The sequence below is a fragment of the Notolabrus celidotus genome, chromosome 16 (genome assembly GCF_009762535.1).
Source record: "Notolabrus celidotus isolate fNotCel1 chromosome 16, fNotCel1.pri, whole genome shotgun sequence".
Lineage (NCBI taxonomy): Eukaryota > Metazoa > Chordata > Actinopteri > Labriformes > Labridae > Notolabrus > Notolabrus celidotus.
In genome coordinates this window covers 8,331,862-8,351,451 of record NC_048287.1, presented here as the reverse complement: position 1 = coordinate 8,351,451, position 19,590 = coordinate 8,331,862, and the positions used below count along the sequence as shown (strand labels likewise).

The window sequence follows — 19,590 nt, the reverse complement described above, 5'->3', positions numbered from 1 at the left end:
TATTAGTCTTCATGTGGTCTAGAACAGCTCCACTCGTGTTAATCCTGGCATAAATACAGAGCAAACAGCCTGGCTTTGCTCAAAGTAAAGAAAATACACCTTTCAGTCTCTGGAGTTTGCTGATTCTCGTGTCTTTGAACTTGTTTTTCCAACATTGAACATAGCCTGCCCTAAATTAAGACTTGGGGAGGCTTGAGACTTGTACAAGTGTAACTACCTCCCTGACCTTTTCCCGGGAAAAAATAATTTGTAAAACTACTTGAACACACTTTTTGCCTCTGACATTCTGCTTGCAGTATTTATAGATGAGCAAACAGCTCTACCTGCTGGAGAGTGAGTGAGTGTGAGTGTGAGTGTGAGTGTGAGTGTGAGTGTGAGTGTGAGTGTGAGTGTGAGTGTGAGTGTGAGTGTGAGTGTGAGAGTGAGAGTGAGAGTGAGAGAGAGAGAGAGAGAGAGAGGAAAGACAGGAGATTAAAAAAAAACATGCAAGCATCAGCTTTTATATTCATTATAATTATTATTTAATTCCATTATTTAATTCCTAATGACAGCTGGCAGCAATTTAAAAACCAGAGTGTTGGTAGGTGTAGGTGTTTAATGTTTGGGAGAAATGTATTTAAGAAATCCAAAATTATTATTTTAATAATATGAAAATATATTCTGATTCACAGAAACATTCTAGTGAAAAGTTTCCCTGACATGTTGAGTATAAAAAAAATTACATATAAAAAAGTAACTTTCATATTTGAGGGGAAAAAATAACATTTACACAGCTGAGAAATAAGTTAGATTATCTGTTTGCTTTGTCCTGTGATTATGTCAGCTCTTTTATGGCTCACTGCAGTTCTGATGTTTCACCACTAGATGTCAGTAAAGTCTAAAAAAACAGACAGTGGTTAATTTCACCATTATAAAAGGCCCTGAGAAGTTTGCAGGAGGGAATCTAAAAATAAATATTCTTGAATGTATAGTTTTATATTAAAACAAGGCGGCTTTATTCACAGAGCTCATTTAAAACACATTTGAAATACTTTACAGAGATAGACTTTAGAAATACTTTTTCTTGTAGAGCAACTAAAACCAAAATGTGGTCAACTGAAATTACATACAATAGTTAAAATATATGAACTTGACTACATCTTAATTATAGAGGTTGTGTTGTCCACCTTGAGGGACAGCACACTGGAAACACCTTTAATTATAATGTACTCAAATATAACAGCGCTGCTTTAAAAGGTATCAAACAATGAGGAGGGGTAATGAACCTCAACGATGCTGACACCTGGCCAACAGCGACAGCACACCCACCTGTCAGTCAACTCAGCTACGCCCCTAATTATGCCTGACTATGCATAACTCAGTATTAATATAATCAAAATGGCAGGCTGTATATAAATTCAGCCCGTACAGTTATCAGGGATAGAGGATAGCCCAACCTGTTTTTGTACCAAGCTGTAAACATGTTTATTTCTGCTGTAAAGTTGAACATTTTAACATAGGGCTCAATGGGGACTGACTCACTGCAGGAGAAAGCCTCTAGCTGACACACAAGGAGCTGCAGTTTTTGGCATCTACATCTTGGCTTCATTGTTCAACACTAGGGGTTGCTGTTTGAGTGCCTGCCCTTTGAACCTTAGTGATAAACTGGAAGAAGAATTACTTCCTGTTTGAACGATGGTTTGGTAAATGGAAATTAAAATCTTTGCGAAATTAATTAAAAATTAATGCAGAGAAGAACATATTGACTTATACCTGGTAAATGTACATTAACAGTGGTAATACAAGTAAGGTATTTAAGGGAACTAAATGGTCACACTGTTAAAATATTAATATTAAACAAGGCTTCTACTTGTCATTTATATGTGTAGTCTGCAGTGAAACGAGGATTTCGTCGCCACTTGTTTATTTTACACATTAAAGACAACTCAAAATTAGAATGATGAGGATTACGGGGGAGGATTGCCTAATCACCCTCCAGGTTGGTTTTAATTGGTATTCCCCATTCTGCTCCAAATGAATACATAATGGCTCATTTAAATATACACAAACAGCACCAACACATAAAGACGTAATGTGGAACAGTTCATGGAACAATTAACCATTTGTATGTTTAGAAAAGGCTTATTTGCAAAAGTTAAGGGGGGGGGGGCACCAAAGCCACGCACTCAGTGTCAGGAGAGCAAACACACCCTCCGCTGTTTTTGGTTGAAAATAGTTAAGCTTACTACCATGCTTGTCACTGTCACTTCTCCCTCACTAAACAATCAAAATCAAGAAGTGGCGGGGCTTCTGGTACCAACTGTGTCTACAACAGTGGTGGAGGAGAAACTTTTCAGGTTTTGCTAGGACAGGATTTGTTTTACATTTTTCTTTGTGAATAATTACAATCATTTAGATACATTTCAAACAGACTGATCCATCACTACCAACAGGAAAGCAGAAGTGCCATGAGAAGATTTGAGCACCAGTGAGAAATGCTCTGAAATTGAGGTTGCAGATGCTGCAGGAGGAAAAACTGCTGTTAGTGGAAACAGGCCCCCATTTCCCCAAATTAAACAGTTTTGTAGATGTTTTTTTTTTTATGAATTTCTGTCTACATAGTGGATATTAGAGGGCAATCATTCAAAGTTTAGCTAAATCATGTTTTCACTTGTTGTCAAATTGTGTCATTTAATTAAAGCTGAAGTAGGATATTTGGATAATTTTGTCTGGCCTTGTTCCAAAGCAACGTTGAGTTGAGGGGAGTTAGCAGTGCAAAGAGGGCAGTGTAACTCATGTTACCGTATTGAACAGAATCAAAAAACATGGCTATTGTCATTACACATAGTTTTCAAGCTAGCATGTTAGCTTTGCAAAATGTTTAAACATCTAAGCAACCTGTCCTTAAGAAACACAGCCACCATGTCATCACTTTCCAGCCCCTTTGCCTCCCTCAGCTGTCGCAACCGCTGAAAGGCAGCCCCAATGTTCACTCTGATTTGTCCTCTTACTTTATCTCTTTTTCATCTTTCCAACTACTGTCTTCCTTTTCTTTCTCTGTAGAGCAGAAATTGTAGGTGAGCTGAATACTTTGCCGTTGCTGTCTGACTCTCAGCTCTTAATTCCTTCTGTAGAAACATCTGATAGATTCTAGTTGCGTGCAGAAATAGATTACGCAGAGGTAGCGACTTGATCAGTAGGTATGTTATCCAATCATAACCAACAATGTTTCTACAATAGATAAAAAATAATGGAGACACTAATGCTGGAGTTGGTTATTTTTTATTGGAAATAGTTGGCATATTTTGTCCTCTGAAGTGCAGCAGGCTCACACAAACACAAGTAGAAAGAAAATATGCTTGCTTCAAGAGAAAACAATAATTTACAGTTTGCATACATTACTGTGTAACATTCACACTGACTGGTCCACAGATGGCAGATATAAAACAGTGAACATATTAAACGTAGACTTCTGTTCCACCTTCCTGCTCATAAAAACACTGAGAGCTTCTTCCTGTGGACATGATTCTCTCCGTCCTTCAAAGCGTCATAAAGCTCATTGTTGTTGGTCAGCAGAGAGAGTCAAAGGACGCCCCGCGGCTCCTGTAATCCTCGTCTCCTCCACACATTTCTAACCCAATAACTCTCACTCTGCAGGTCACACACAGCCGTTTCTCTCTGCTGCTGTAAGAACATCCTGCAGCCTCGGGGTCGGTCCACTTTGTCTCTCTTTTATGTGTCCAAAGAAAGAGGACATTATGTTTGGCTTTTTCATTACCAGGAAATAAAAGGAGCTTCTTGAACAGAGTGGAGAGATCATCCCATCCAATCCCTCTTCATCCTGCTGTCTGCTTCTTTCACCTCAGGTGAGGACTGTACAGAGGACCGGAAACGTCTGCAGAGGTCTTAGAGCTTCACACATGACCCGAGGGGAAGCTGCTCACAGGAGAGAAAGCACATCAGAGGACGGTTCCTGTTGTTGCATGACTAACCAAAAGCCGCTTTTAATGCAACCAACCTGAGCTTCGCACTGAAGGCATCCATCCTGAGCTCAGGTGCTACTGAAAACTACAAAATTGTGCTGCAGAGTATGAGAAGTGGAAGCTGTATTCTTTGCAGGTTTTTTGGTATTCAGTTTGGCTCCCCTTCCATTGTTGTGTGTAAGGGTTTTTAAAAGTCTCCATCCTTACATGGATATTATATTAAGGGTGGAAAGATTCTCAGGATTAATTAATTACCAGTCTTAATGTTACAGATCTGAGTGCACCGGCCCAAGGCATCCTGGATCAATATAAACATCATATGAACCTGTTTATGGCCCGGTGTCATCATGTGAGCCGCTTCACTGAGATTTTGTTGTGGTTTATCGCAGACTGTAATCTCACAAGACCCAGACGTTAACCTTTTACCTTTCACAAGAGTAACGTTAGCTTAGGTTGAAGGTCAGGTAGTGTTAGTTAGCTCAGGGGTGAATGGGGGATGTAATTAAAGGAAATTAAAGTCTCTGAAAAACAATTATGTACATTTGCTGTAAGACCGATTAAATCTGATATGGCGACACCTGTTCTGTGATGCTAGCATTAGCAAGCAGCATCACTAGCAGCCTTCAGTAAACACCTTTACCAGCTTAAACTCAGCGAAGTCTGCAGTTATCACAACATCTGCACCCTGATTTATCATTGAGGTTTACGGCTTCACTGTGACGTTTGGAGTGATGGCTCTGTGACACAGTTTAGACGTTAAATCTGAGTTTTAAGACACTGAGCAGACAGCATTTTAACCAGTGCGACAGAGATGTTTCTCAAATCACAAAGTAAAATTCTCCAAATGTAGAGAAAGCATCAAAAACAACAGTACCTGAATGTTATGTGAGAGTCACAGCGCAATTATCATCATTAGTTTTTAAGATTTGTCCATGAGTTTAATCACACGCAGCAATAGATGATTTTAGGCCTGATTTCGGGCCTGATCTGCCACCTCTTAATCGATTAAGACCTAACAGTGTTCTAGTGCGTGGTCAGCCTCGCGCTGGTCTTCCCCAAGCGGCAAACTCCGGTCTCAAACGATGAAGCCAATGCGGAAGTGCTATAAACTGCAGTACATCGAGAATCCGCTTGAGGCTGGCTGCAAAAACACCGGAAACTACATAGATATGAATGGGAAAAAGACGATCTTTAAGACGAGCATTAATAAACATGTTTACAGCCTGGTTCAAAAAAAGGCTTGGCCCTATGAAGCTAATCTCTCTAATGGCACACACTGTACGAGGGGTGAATTTTTTTCTAACGTGACGGTTCAGAAGATATTAAGATTACGAGTTTTGCCCAAATAAGGACATGACTGACGTGACTCCCGGTCGGAAACATACAGCCATTGGCTAAGGGGCTCACACTACGTCACACTCTGCCTGGTTGAGTTCCGCATTACCAATATGGCTGCTGCCGTCGATTTGCTTCAAAACAGCTCTCAGGAACAGATGGGTGACATCACGGATACTACGTCCATATTTTATACAGTCTATGGTCTTCCCCCAGATCCATAATCTCGGTGTCCACTGTGTTAGGGTTTCACTTGTACTCCCTCCTCAGTCAACACCCCCCCGGCTATGTTTTCAGAACGTAGCAGGACCACCAGAGAACCGGAGTCATGTGACTTTTTTCCCAGTACGGTTTTCCTGCACCCATGATGTGCGTATCGTATTCTCATCCAAGTTATCTTTATTGACTATGGAAACCTCTAAAATACAAAGTGTTTCATCCTGAAAATAAACTGTTGTATTAAATTGTTTTGGTGCATGACTTCCTGTCTTGCTCAGTTGGCTCTGTGCTGATTGTTGCATCCTGCTCCGGCAAAAATAGAAATCTTGCGTATCTGAACACAGATCTATTGGAAGAGATTTACAGCCCTACTAAATACAGTCACTGTTGGTTGGATATTTTCATCCTGTTAAATGTCAGACCTTAAATCTAAATGTCTGAACACACCAGGTGAAGTGAAAGAAAATAGACTGATGGGAGTAGAAAAGAGACACTGACCAGATCATATACTTTAAAAGCTGTGGCTGTTTATAGTTTGAACATGTGACTATTTTTTAAAATACTTTACTTTGTTTGAAGGTATGTTATCGTTGTTGGGAACAAGTGCTCTCTTTACAAGATTAACTTTGAAGTTGTTCCCTAAAGGCTTCATTCAATATTTCTGCAGCCTTTACAAAACTGAGAATGATGTTTTGAATGCAGCCTGGAGGTGAGAAAAAACAAACTCATCATTTTACTCGTACATAATCAAACATAAGAATTACTACTACACTCCTGAGTGTTCATCCATGTGTTCAGGCAGACATGGAGCTGCCACTTCCACGTTAGTGACCTGACAGGACACTTCCTCACTTCATGTTCGTCATCAGTCCTCCCTCTTACACGGTTTTCACAGCACAGCTGTAAACTTTAACCTCACTTACTGAAAGTGAGCTTTGTTTTTCCAGCAGACGTCAAACTGTCTTCTTTCCTGGCAGAGCATCAGTCAGCTCTCTGCCAGCCTGCATGTGGGAGTGATTATCTGTTCTGTCAGTGCGTCTCTCTCTCCCTCCTCCACCTGAGGCTTCTCCTCCTAAAGCTTCGCCTTTAAACAGAAGCACGTCTAACTGATGGAGAACACGTGTGAAATATCACAACAGGATATCAGGAACCAGGAGGAAGTCTGGAAACTCGCTCTGAGCTGAGGCAGAGGTGAATGAAGGCTGAGGAGACTCACACAGAGGAGGATGGAAGGTTCCAGGTGTCAAAGAAATCAGTAGTAGTAGCAGCAGCCATACAGCAAAGAATCCTACAGAGGTGTTCACGTTATATATCGAAAATATTTGCATTCAGAACATTAAATGGGTCCGTTTTAGCTCTTTAACCCATATTGGTTGACTCCCTCTGACTAAGACGAATGTGGTAAATGTGAGAAATTCAGCAGCGTCTAAAAGGAGTCTGTCTTAGTCTTAGTGAATCACAGAGTAAATATCACACCTCACAGCTCAACAGATTTTTCTATGAGGTGTCGTTAGGATGAGAAAAACTGAAAAATCTTTCCTTCGCATTAAAAAAAAAATCTGCATCTGACAGAGCTGTGAAAACGATTCATGTGTGCACAGAGCTGCAAAAACAACATTAGAATCCATTCCAGACCAGTAGGTGGCGCTATAACTTTAATTCATAACACATGGAAGGCATTTTTAAACAGAGCAGGGATTACAAAGAAACTTGAAGATGAAGGTGAAAGTAACAAAACTACACTTTACTGAAGAAGAGTTATTAACCTTTGCAGATTCATCAGCACAAGCTCAGGGTCCACGTATTGATCGTTTACATGGCGACATGCAGGGTAGCGTTTTTAAAAGGATTTGGATCTGGATCCCATTTTCAAAAGTTTGCATTTTCAGCTGCCCAGAAAGCAGTTTCCAAACAACTATAGTTACCGTTTTCTATTGACTACATTTCCAAGTAATCAGCCCTGAGTGAGTTTGATTTGTCCTGGAAGATAAACGTGATCAAACCCTCCGCCACCTGAGTGCGGAGTCAGTGAGAGACAGAGCTAGGTGGTTGGGTTAGCCACCAGCAGGCTATTACTTTACCCAAGTGGAACTTTCCACTTGTTGTGAACCACCGGCAACCCCTGGTCTTAAAATATATGAAGCCCATGCTGAAGTGTTATAAACTGCAGTTCATCGAGCGTCCGCTTGAGGCTGACTGCAGAAACACTAGAAACCACATAGACACCAATTCAAGAAAGACGATCTTTACAGCAGAAATAAACATTTTTACAGCCTGGTTCAAAAAACTGCTGCAGTCTGAAGAGCTAGTTTCTCGATCAGCACACATTGTACGGGGGTTGAATTTTTTCTAACGCGACGGATCAGAAGATGTTATGATTACGAGTTTTGCCCATTTAAGGACATGAATGACTTGACTGACAGGCAGGAACACTGTAGCTGTTGGCGAGGAGGCTCAAAGCCCGCCTCTTTACCTCACACTAGCTCAACAGAAGTTAGGTTGACTTCAGCATTTCCAGTATGGCCTCCAATGATTGGTTTCAACAGCGCTCAGGATCAGATGGGTGATGTCACGGATACGTCATGGATACAAAGTCCATTATTTATACAGTCTATGTTGTGAACCATTTTAAAAGAGCCGACTGCCTCCTGACATCTGTTTGACTTCTTGATGAAGGCTTGAGGCAATTTAACCATTGATAAGAGAGTGAATTGGAATATTTCTTGGTTTATTCTTGTTATATTGTGACTTTATTTTTATTTAACCGTGAAATATATATTGTAATATCATGACATCATTCCAATAATATATTATAAGCACAAAGATTCAATTTGTGATGACGTAATTCTTGTAAATCCACAACTTTATTCTTGTAATATTCAGACTATTTTTTCATTACAAAATGCATTTATTCTTGTTATATCACAACTATCTTCTTATAACTTCATGACTTTTCTGACTTTAACCAAGAGTTCATTTTCTTCTGTAATATTTTCACTTCATCCTAAATCTTGATTCTTGATTTTACTCCTAAATCATAACATTATTCTCATTTGGCAGCTTTGTTTGATATGACTTTATTCTCATAATATCATGACTTGTAAAATCCCAACTTTACTTTCATGAAATCCTGATTTTTTTTTGTTGCTTCGCTGCTTTGTTCTTTCAATAGTCAGACTTTATTCTCATTGTATCCAAACTTGAAATCCTTGTTATAGCACAACTTCTTTTCCTTGCATTATCACAACTTTATTCTTGTTATAGCACAACTTTCTTCTCATAATATCACACCTTGTCTTTGTGTTCTCTCTCTCTTGGTTTCAATACAATATTATTATTACTACCCCATCATTATTTACATAATATTGTGACTTTATCTTTTGAAATATCTGATATTTATCCAATATGGTGGCCCTGTCATATGAGTCTGATTGGGATTAGGAAAAAAAATAATCATGAAGAAAAGGTCCCACCTTACTTCTTTCAGAGTAATGCACTGAAAATGTTTGCCATCACCTTCATTTGTAGGAACGTAAATTCACAGAAGGTGGAGTATTCCTTGAAAGAGATTAGGGAGTCTGTTAACCCCCCTTCTCACCCAGAATTGCTCAGACCTGGGTGAACAACGGGTAATAGGAACTACTTTGTTGAAAAGACCTAGACCTTAAAAAGCCCCAAACCCCCCGGCCCCTGAATCTCTGCTCAGTCGGCCCATGTCTGATGAAATTCATCCATGAGTCTCTCTTAAGATGAGCAAACCTTCCCTCTGCTGCTCAAGGTTAGTCAGGATTGTTATTCCAGGAGTTCAGGTGAGAGAGTTTCCTCATAAGGCTGAAAGAACAGGTGATGTGATTGGCATTACAAGTGGCTCTAAAGGGGGAACATGAGCATCAGGGATTTCCATACATTTATCATGCCCTCAGTCTCCTCTGAGCAAACACCACCTCTATCTTTGATGTCGGCCGTATCAAATTCTGCACGGGTGCCGTGGATCCATGCAGATCACGTGACCTATTATCAAAGAGGAAACATGCTTCAGTCAGGACTGAGGCACGTCAGAAAATATGTCTGAGTGAGACAGAACAAGGCAAGAGCTGGAAATGTTGCAGCTGCAGAGGAACCTGAGCTCCCAGCATGCAGCACAGTGAGCTGAAGGAGGCTCCCTGATGTGGGAGCAGTGGGACTGAGGATCTGATAAACATCGTAGCATGATGGAGCTGACTGTATCTACAGCGCTGATTGGCACAGAAACACAGTAAACAGTTGGACACAGAGGACTGAAGCAGTTTGAGAAACAAAACTATACAACATATTCTCCCACTGCTAACAGCTCCTACAGGGTGCAGCTCTTATTACAGCCAACACAATATCTGTTTGCAGATTTAACAGATCAGATATCTGAGAAAACAGTCTGTATGGAGAGCAAAAGCAAGTGAAACACAATGGCATCCCAGCTCCTATAACAGTGCTAATCTGATGAAAGAGAGACATCTACATGATGCAGTGCAGCAAAAGCAACCGTGCATGTGTTCAGATGAAGCTTTAAAATCTCCTCTCTTCATACGTTTTCAAATTAAACCCTGTCAGTTTTAGTTCATCACTTCCCCCAAAGGAGGGCCCGATCATCTGTTTGTGGTGAGTCTCAGTTTGTAACAATCAGTTTGTTATTTAAGCCCTTTTACTTTTTCTATGTTCAGAAGCTGCTGTCATGTATCAGTATATTGTAAAACCTTAAGGACCCTTACTGGTAACCTTTGAACCCCCATTATAGTTGTGCAGACAGTAAACAAATAATCTGCATGAAACTAGGCCAGTTTATTCTCACAAAACTGCTTAACAAATCAAAATCACAGTAAGAAAAGTGTCCAGCCTCCAAAAATCCTCCTTGGCAAAATATATCCTTGGGTCCCAACAGAAATGTCCTCAAACACTCAAAAGTTGTTGATTCCAAACCAGATGTTGTCAAAAAAGCAATACGCAGCGGAAGAAAAGCACAGCCAAAAACACCTCCTAAAGAATGGGACTCACCGATCCTGGTCCTTCAGTTCAGCTTTAGTACGGCACACAAAGTCCTCCTGATGGCCTAATTGTCATGGTCCTCAAGAGCATGGAAAAATAATCCCTTTCCTTTCATTGGCAGTGGAGGAAACACCATGAAAATGAGCACATGAAGCCTTTTCCTCTCTCTCCTGGCCTTCTCTCTTCCTCCTCACTAAACCCCTTCACCAAACATTTCACCTTCTCCCTCTGTTCGCCTGAAGCCCCACCCCCAGTTGCACACCTGCCTCACTGCCTGACAGAGCTCCACTGATTAGCTTGGCTGACACAACTACACCACTGTTAAAGGAATAGGGACAATAAAGAGGAGATGGTTAACACCTTGGAAGGATTTTATTTACGTTAATCCACATTTATTTCTTAACTATATATATATATCTCCTCTTTGTCCATTGGGCAATGTCACAAGTTTCACTGTAACTAGTCAGTTACACAGAAGCTTCACTCTGGCTTACTTGAGTGGTATGAACCCGAAGAAGAAACCTATTAAAGAAGAACTGATCTATAAACAATACGTGATGCTGAGTCAAGCTGCCTGTTACAATGGAGGATTAATGCCACAAAGAAAAATAAAATAATTTTGAGAATAAAGTCGTAAATTTACGAGATCAAATTCATACATTTAAAGGGGGGGAAATATTAAATATTTCTTCTATAAGGTGGAGCTAATACTCCTTCTTAGGCTATTGATCAGAAAGTTGATCCATTTAGTGTCCTGAACCAACTTTCTGCATCATCACCAAAGGCACTGCTGGGATTTGAACCCAGGCTGTCCTGTTTACGAGACAGATGCTTTGACCAGCTAAGCTACAGCGCCTTAAATCAAGCGCTGATCCTGGTAAATATCAATATCAAACACATCAGGCCATCAAGACCTCTGGGAGAACCTGATAGTTTTACAGGATGTTGGCAGAGGTTACTCTGGGTCATGTCTTCCTTAACTGAGCGCTGGTTGTTTTTACAGTCTGCCCAGTTGGAGCTTAAAGATGATGTCTGCACTTAATATGAAAATGTTTTGTTACTTTCTACCAATACAAAAACAGGCTAAATAATCTTAAAATGATAGCCCACAGTTTCCTGGATAACATTCTGCATCTGGTCTGTCGCTTCTGCTCTTCACATGGACTGTTTCCTAAGTACAACCCACAGAAACCGCTGTGGAAGATACTGCAATGACTACCAACAGAAAGCAGAACAATTATGACACGACTCCTCTTTTCGTCAGCCTATACAGACTCTGCATTCAAGAAAAGATTAGGACAGATGATGTGAAATGACATAAACTGATTCAAATGTTGTTTTGCAGGACTTCCTGTGTGATCTGAAAGATAAAAGGTAGGCAGTGTCTGTTTTCGAAATACTACATACTGCGTTTGAATTTAGTATGTAGTATGACCATTCTGTTGGGTCTGATCCGCAGTATGCTCAGCCAGACGCCACTGGATTTCCGGTTTCGGAAAGCAGAAGTAAACAACGGCCAAGCTGATAGAGAAACTGCTTCTTTAGCATTCACTTATTATTGAAAAAGTTAAGAAGAAGAAGGTTTATATGTAATTTAATAATTTTCGCAGCACCTAAAACGGAGTTCCTTCCTTAAAAAAAGAAAATTGTGGGAAACAGTACGTGAGGCAGACTGGTTCGATGCATACTGAGAAATGTTCCCGAATCACTAGACATCTGGGGAGTTTTGGCATACTGCAAATTGTGTTCTTTTACACATACTACCTACTACATACTGAATTTTGGCCAGATAAGTACGTACTGCTAGTATAGTAGGCGGTTTTGAAAACAGCCAGAGTAGTTAGTCGTATACAGGAATCACCTCATCCACCAACAACAGCGTGCCATGTTTTCAGACGCCTCTTCTTGAAATAGACAGGTGCCGTTTTATAAGATAAGGCTGTTCTTTAGATTACATCTGCAAAGAAACTGAAGGCACTGCTGGGATTTGAACCCAGAATCTCCTGTTTACAAGACAGGCACTTTGACCAGCTAAGCCACAGTGCCTCTCAGAGATTTACAGTTTGAGGTTATGTAGTTGAACTCACCATCAGACAGGGAACATTTGAAAAAAGTAATTTACATTTGAATTATTGAAGTATTACCAGGAGCAGACTAAGGCCGCAGCAGATATGTACTTGCTACGCATATGTGAACACATGATGGCTGCACAGCATTCTCAGCGTTGGTTTGGTGGGTTGGTTTTGCATTTCCTCAACAATTAACGCAACACGCCATTGTCCTGTCAGGTTTGATCTAGTGGCCTTACATACCACACATCAGAGTAACCTTCACGAGTGGTACCAGTAGTTGTACACAGTCAGAGTTATATTGCGTCTTCTGAAGATATCCTCCAACAACATGCGTAGTGTGTAGTAAAGTATAGTTACAGTAACACTCATAACACAGCTGGACGTGTAGGGCTACACAGCGGGTGTCGCTTTTGGGTAAGGCTGTGGTATTGGATATAGAAGATTACAGAGGAGAGAGAAGCTGCGTGGTTGGTTTATAGAGTCCGATCAGTGTTCATAGTTGTACCCATGACTTTGAAGTTGTTTGTTTTACAAAGGTTTAAATCATTAAGCCTCAGTGTCCAATGTTAGGCACTGCTGGGATTTGAACCCAGGATCTCCTGTTTACGAGACAGGCGCTTTGACCAGCTAAGCCACAGTACCACAAAAGCTATGTATTCTCTTTAGTCCATGTAAGCTTCAGTCAAGAACAATCTGCTACACTAACACAAACTACCTTCTGATTGTGAGGCTGGAGGGTCTATGATGTTGTGTCCCTGTGAAGCATCCCTCGTCTTCGGCTCCTATGATGCATCATGTTCCCTGAATTTTGACACAGCTGGGGCATGTTTCAAAATGATGTTTCAGCAACATCCATGAGGCAGTTTTTCAACAGCAACACCTTGGGGTCTTGATCACACCTTTTCCATAAGAATCACCATCTCCCTCAGTTTTGGGGGCTTAATGTGCCTCTGCTTTCACTACTTGTAATTAAGGTGCTCACCTCCCAACCTTACTTGAGGTCATCTTTGGAGGATAAACTGTTACTTGGTGACTTCTTAGGAAAAGCATTAGATGAGGTGTGCTGATTATGGGAACAAAACATCATTAATAAGAAGTTTCTGTTCAAAACTATCTCCATTTTTTTTGACACGTGATTGGTTAAAATTCTGTTCCTGTCTTTTCCTCCTCCATCTCTCTACCTCTTCCTTTGATCCCTTCATCCTGTTAAAAATAGATTTACAGAACGAGTACAGTGACACAGAAAAAGTGTCAAACAGCCTCAGATAGTGTACAGAGCCACAGAGCCGAGGGGGGCTGAGTGGAAGCAGGAGGCGGTTTCCTCCTCTGATCTGATCTGATCTGGTTTTCCTTTCTGCTCTTTGCATTTCTTATCTGCTCCAAACCTGCAAACCTCCTGTGACTCGCTGAAGTCTGTCTTCACTCTGTTCCTTGAGGCTTTTTTTAACTTGTTCCAAATATTACCCTGGAAATGTGTAAAACCACAACACACTGCAGCGAGAGGAAAATGACACACAAAAACAAACAGGGATATAATGTGTCAAGTGTGTAAATACATTTAGTGTAGGGTTCATGCAGGGGATTTATAATGTTGCACTGTTTGACTTAAAAGTGTTTGTACTTATTAGGAAGTCACCACAGTGAGTTAAACCCTGGGTCTTCTGAGATGTTTCACAAGCTCAGTTACATCCAACAAATCAGAAAGACAAACGGTCTCGGATAATAAAGGGACTACAGGATCTGATGTTATCTTTATTCAATGCAAAAGTTCACAAATTCTGATGTTTTTGCTCCTTATTTTGAAATGTTAACAATCAATTGTCAATTAATCATTAAAAGAAACGTAATGCATTCCCATGTCAAAAACAAAGCCAAATGCTTTTTTTTCCCTGAATCAAATTTTCCTTTATCACACAATGTATATAATTGACAGTATTGAGTATCTACGGATCGTATTGAGGTGCTCAAAACGTTAAACATGTATGGAGAGCCGTTTGAGCATTTATTCCATATCCTTGAAATCAAGCGTCAGTTCCCTGCACTAGTGAGGTCTTTTACAGCACTAGTTAACTAGTTGAATGTTGAAACCCTTACTAGTTAACTAGTCAACAGCAAAAACTCCTACATGTTGACTGGTAAAGGCAGAAATCTTTACTAGTGTTACTAGATAGAGGGATTTTAACATTACTAGTTAACTAGTAAGCCTACAAAAAGTTTACTAGTTTACTAGTAACGACAAAAATGTCCACTAGTAAAACTAGGTAAAGTATTTTTTGCAGGACTAGTTCACAAGTAAGGCTCAAAATTGTACCTAGTAAACTAGTCAGCAAAAATGTGTCAACTGGTAACATTAGGGATGGAACACCGATTTGGTTTGCAATTCCTGGACAGACTTTTTGTACTTTGTGAAATATTTTTGCATGTCATTAAATATATCTGTGTTTCATGCAATATATTTTCCTTTTTTGGGAATATTTTTGTGTTTTTATGCAATCTTTGAGGTTTTTATTAAATGCTTTTGCTTTTTGTGATATTTTTCATTTCATTAAATATTGTGGTATGTCATGAAATTATTTTTCTATAATTTGTCTTTGTTTCTTGAAATGTTTTTGTATTTCCGGAAGTGTGTTTGGGGTTTTCTAAAATGTTTTTTGCACAATAAAATGTTTGTGCACTTGAACGTCAGGGTGACTGTACTTTGGCTGCCTTCATACAAACATCTCCAGACTGTAAGGTTTTAATGCAATGGAAACACTGTTCAGTAAAAGAGCAAATTTTAGATATAACATTGTAACAGGAGATATTTCAGTCTGCTCAGCTCATGGACCGCTGATCAATCAGCTGACAGCCATAAAGCTTACACAACACGAGCACGAGTCAAAGTCAGTAACAGTATGTGCTGTTCATATACTGTAAAAATAATCTGACAGAGTGCTGATTGTCATGTATTAAATGACACTCTGACTAAATGTACCAAGTACTCATGCCATCGGGAATAAACTGATCGACAGGTTTACTGTAACATCACAAACTGAAGACACTCTGGAGTCTTCTGTTTTTATTTTTTTTATGATGTAATGTGTTGTTTACGGCCACATGATGTTGTGTCCCATTCCTCCTTATTACTGTAATTAAACAGTTATATAACAGCAAAAAAGTAGCAGAGATGCCTAAAGCAGTAAATAAATGAAAAGTCAACAAACAAAAAAATGTCATGAGATAATGAGGGAAATATGAGCAGGCTGTTTGTGTGGCCTTGTGTCATGTTTTCTGCTTCAGTAATCTTCAGTTAATCTTTGGTCTTATCCACAGCTGTTTTTTTTTTGCATGTCAGGGTTACAGTTCTTATAGTGCACTTCCTCTGAATGTTATTCTCATGAAGGTGAAACTGGATTAAATACTCTAAAGCTCCATACAGGCCTGTAAGGCTGCTATGAATCACTTCATAGCATTAAAGAAAATGTTAAAAGTACTGACAATTCTGCTTCCCTGTTCTGAAATAACTGACGTTTTGGAAAAAGGTGTGTTTTCCAATGTCATCACAGCCGGTGTTAAATGTTGTACAGTGTGTAAAGCTCTAAATATAAAAAAAAAAAAGTTAGAATAATTATATTTAAATATACTACATATTTACATAAGGAGCGTGTCTCCTCACAGCGGCTGCTATCATGAACCGCCATCATGTTTCTACAGCAGCTCAGGACGGACAAAACAGAGCAAAAAGCGCTTTGTTATTCTGTGCCAAGCTGCTGGTCCAGCAAATTCACCTGTTGGAAGACAGGTGAGCAGAGAGCAGAAAATAACACATGACAGTCAGCAAAGGGTGTGGCTGTTAGTTGAACCAGCGGTCGCTAAGGACTAAAACCTGGTTTATACTTCTGCGTTGAACCTACGCAGCAGTGTTAGAAACAGACGTGAGCACTACATACTTGCAATTATCCACCGAAATGGTTGAGGTGGTGCACTTCGGGCTATGCGTGTAGGCTTCTGCGTCAGAAAAGGGCTACAGACCTACAGCATGGGCTATGGCATTGATTTGATGCAGAAGTATATACCAGGCTTAAGGCTTCTGTACACGGGGCACAATCTTAAACCCCTAGGCCAAAAGGAACCAACAGGACTTGACTCTAACATACAGGTGTTACTCTGTGAGGGTCCTCTCTGTCATTTTTCAAACACTTGTAGTAACAGCCTGAGCCAGTCAGTGCACCATATATGAACTTTGATTGGCTGCATTTTTCTCCAATGATTAGACTGCAGCCATTACAGCACATTTCCTGTCGTCTGAAGCAGTCCAAAAGTTTCTGCGCCTTTTTTTCATTAGAGACTCAAGACATGTAAAAAATAGGACACCCAGGTTTAAAATAAACAGAATTCCCCTCTAAGTCTCACTGCCACACTCAAACATCGACACGCACACGTCTGATTTTAGCAGCCACGGCTGATCACATCCTCACTGTAGCTCTGTGAAAGCTGCCAAGCTGCTGCGCCTCGGAGGCAGCGCAGTTTAAAAATGTTCTGGAGCTCTGAAAAGAGACACACATGTTGAGTGGAAGTATGTGAGCTGTGTGTGTGACACACTGGAAGTTATACAATCAAGTTTCTACAACGAGTGGAGACTTCAGGGTTTAGACAGCTTTAATGTTTTCAGTTAGGACAGCTGCTTGTGTTTGTGGCCTCATTGACATCATAGTTTCATGTTCTGTTATGGATTTCCAGTCATTTTCAAGATTTTCAAGATTTCTAATCAATGCAATAGACAATTTAAAACTGATGTGCTGCTCCAAAATGAAGAAATATCTATATAAAAAAAACATCTGTTAGATTTTGCTTATAAGTTTCACCTTATTACATAACCTATAAAGTTGCGGAAGTTTGCTGAAGTCAAACACTTGAAACACTTCATTAGAACTATTACTTATTAGTCCTGCTTTTCTTTCTTTGAAACCACATTGTCGAGGATGAATTAATTTACCCGTGAACTGCCCCCAATTTATGCAGTGACCGTGTGAGAGACCAACATACAAACAACAGGTTACAGAGTCTTTCTGAATTTCTACTCTTTTAGATAGCAACAGTAACTTTTACTTCTGTGCTTTTATCATTGCTGAGTATGCCTCATAACTATAAAGTTTTGTTTTTGCAGGTTTAAATAAGTTCAATATTAATAATTCTGCTCTACTTTGTTGTCCTGTTACCCTTAAACAAAGTTATCATCTTAAAGTCCTGTTCTGGTTGACGTGGATCACGGATCCGTGGCTGTTTTGAAGCTGTTAACAATAACATTCATAATCAATGAATACTTCTGATCTATACAATATTTTAAACGGTCGGGAGTTTGTGTGGGGTTTTATTTTGAAATTGTGAGGATGTTGCATGTGATACCCATGCCTGACTTCCTGTCCAGGTCGATCTTCTCTGTTTAGCTTGACATGTGCTGGGCGCGGGCTCCATCGAAAATAGACTGGACACGTATCTTTAGCGGAGCTGAGACACGCCGCGGTGCTCCCTGTGTGAATATGAGCCTTGACTAGAATGGGAACGTAACGACTGCACAGCATGTGGTGAAAACGAGCCTGGCTAGTGCAAGGTGAAAAAAAACAAAACCTGCTTTTTAAAATATTATTACAATCACATTGCTCTTTGAAGAGTGAATGTGCGGCTGTAGACAAAATGGTATTGTGAATGAATAATAATAAATAAATGAAAGCCGCAAGCAGCGATGAACGGGCCCTCTCACGCCTGCAGCCACCGCCTATGTGAGCCACCGCCACATGTAAACCACCACCTGATATAAGCCACCACATGATGTAAAAGCAAGATCTGAGAGTTTATACTGCTTGTGTCCTTTAGGTGGTGCTAATATTCCAAGTTTTTGGCAGATTGCCAAGAAAACCTCCAAACTTGACAGTCTGCCACTTCAACAATTTAGTCTGAACGGAATGCCTCTAATAATTTTGGATCGTCAATATGTGTGTGCTATAGAATGTGCCTTGTTGGGACTAAATAGGAGAAAAAACCTAGGACGAGGTCTCAAAAGTATGCACCCTTATTTAGGCGTCATTTTTAACATTCAAAGCTGTCTGCATTTGATGCACCGCCTTAAAGCCTGCCACGCCCACAATTTTAGTCTAAATGGTATGCCTCTAAAAATTTTGAAAACAAAATTGAAACAATTTAACTCAAAAGAGGAGGAGCTATACATCAAAAAGTAAGCAAAAATGACCTCCAACTTTGACTCTAACTTTGACCATCTGCCACGCCCACATCCATTGACTTAGGAAAATTCTGTCTGATAAATTTTAATGGTCAATGTGTTGACTACAGAATGTGCTGGTTTGGACTTTATCAGATAAACGGCCTAGGGCTAGATTTCTTCTTTGCACTCTTAAAGATTGGCGTCAAAAACTGAAGAAAAAAAAAGATGGCAGAATTTTTTCACGGGACCTCAAAAATATCAAAATTTTCGCCACGCTTGGTGCATGTGCAACTTTTGGGGACTTTTGGGCCACGTTAAGGCAAGCAAATTTGGGATTCAATAGTCGGGAGAAAGAAAGAAACAAACAAACAAACAAATCGCTGACCTTGTCGGTTCTCGGGCCCTAATTAGCTGGTTTGAGGTGTGAGTCTGATATAAACGGTCTGGGTAATGAAGAAGTTCAGTAAGGTTGGTTGGTAATTTTCCTAAAACAGCTTTATAGATAAAAAGATTCCAATGGATATTGCGTCTTCCATGGAGAGAGGGCCAGCCAACCTTACTGTACAGAATGCAATGATGTGTGTGAAAGGGGTCACCTGTAATAAATCGTAACGCAGAGTGATAAATGGAGTCAAGGCGTTTGAGGGTTGAGGATGGTGCGTTTCTGTAGATTACGTCCCCATAATCCAAGACTGGATTGACTGATACTTGATACAAATCTACCAATAGGGCCTTCACCGACCTTGTCGGTGCTCGGGCCCTAATAAGACTCTTTCGTGTGAAG

At 40.1% G+C, this 19,590-nt stretch overlaps 1 long non-coding RNA gene and 3 other non-coding genes across 4 annotated transcripts; all 4 read right to left on the bottom strand.

Annotated features, from left to right (window-relative positions):
* Nucleotides 1–3,245: 3,245 nt before the first annotated feature.
* Nucleotides 3,246–10,822, bottom strand: LOC117827510. Its single transcript, XR_004634230.1, has 2 exons — nucleotides 10,545–10,822; nucleotides 3,246–3,915 (listed from the first exon to the last, which is right to left on the bottom strand). It is a non-coding gene; the product is annotated as an uncharacterized LOC117827510 (long non-coding RNA).
* A 495-nt stretch (nucleotides 10,823–11,317) lies between these two features.
* trnat-cgu lies at nucleotides 11,318–11,391 on the bottom strand. Its single transcript has one exon. It is a non-coding gene; the product is annotated as a tRNA-Thr (tRNA).
* A 1,116-nt stretch (nucleotides 11,392–12,507) lies between these two features.
* trnat-ugu lies at nucleotides 12,508–12,581 on the bottom strand. The gene has a single exon. It is a non-coding gene; the product is annotated as a tRNA-Thr (tRNA).
* Nucleotides 12,582–13,175: 594 nt separating this feature from the next.
* On the bottom strand, nucleotides 13,176–13,249 carry trnat-cgu. The gene has a single exon. It is a non-coding gene; the product is annotated as a tRNA-Thr (tRNA).
* Between the last annotated feature and the right edge of the window lie 6,341 nt (nucleotides 13,250–19,590).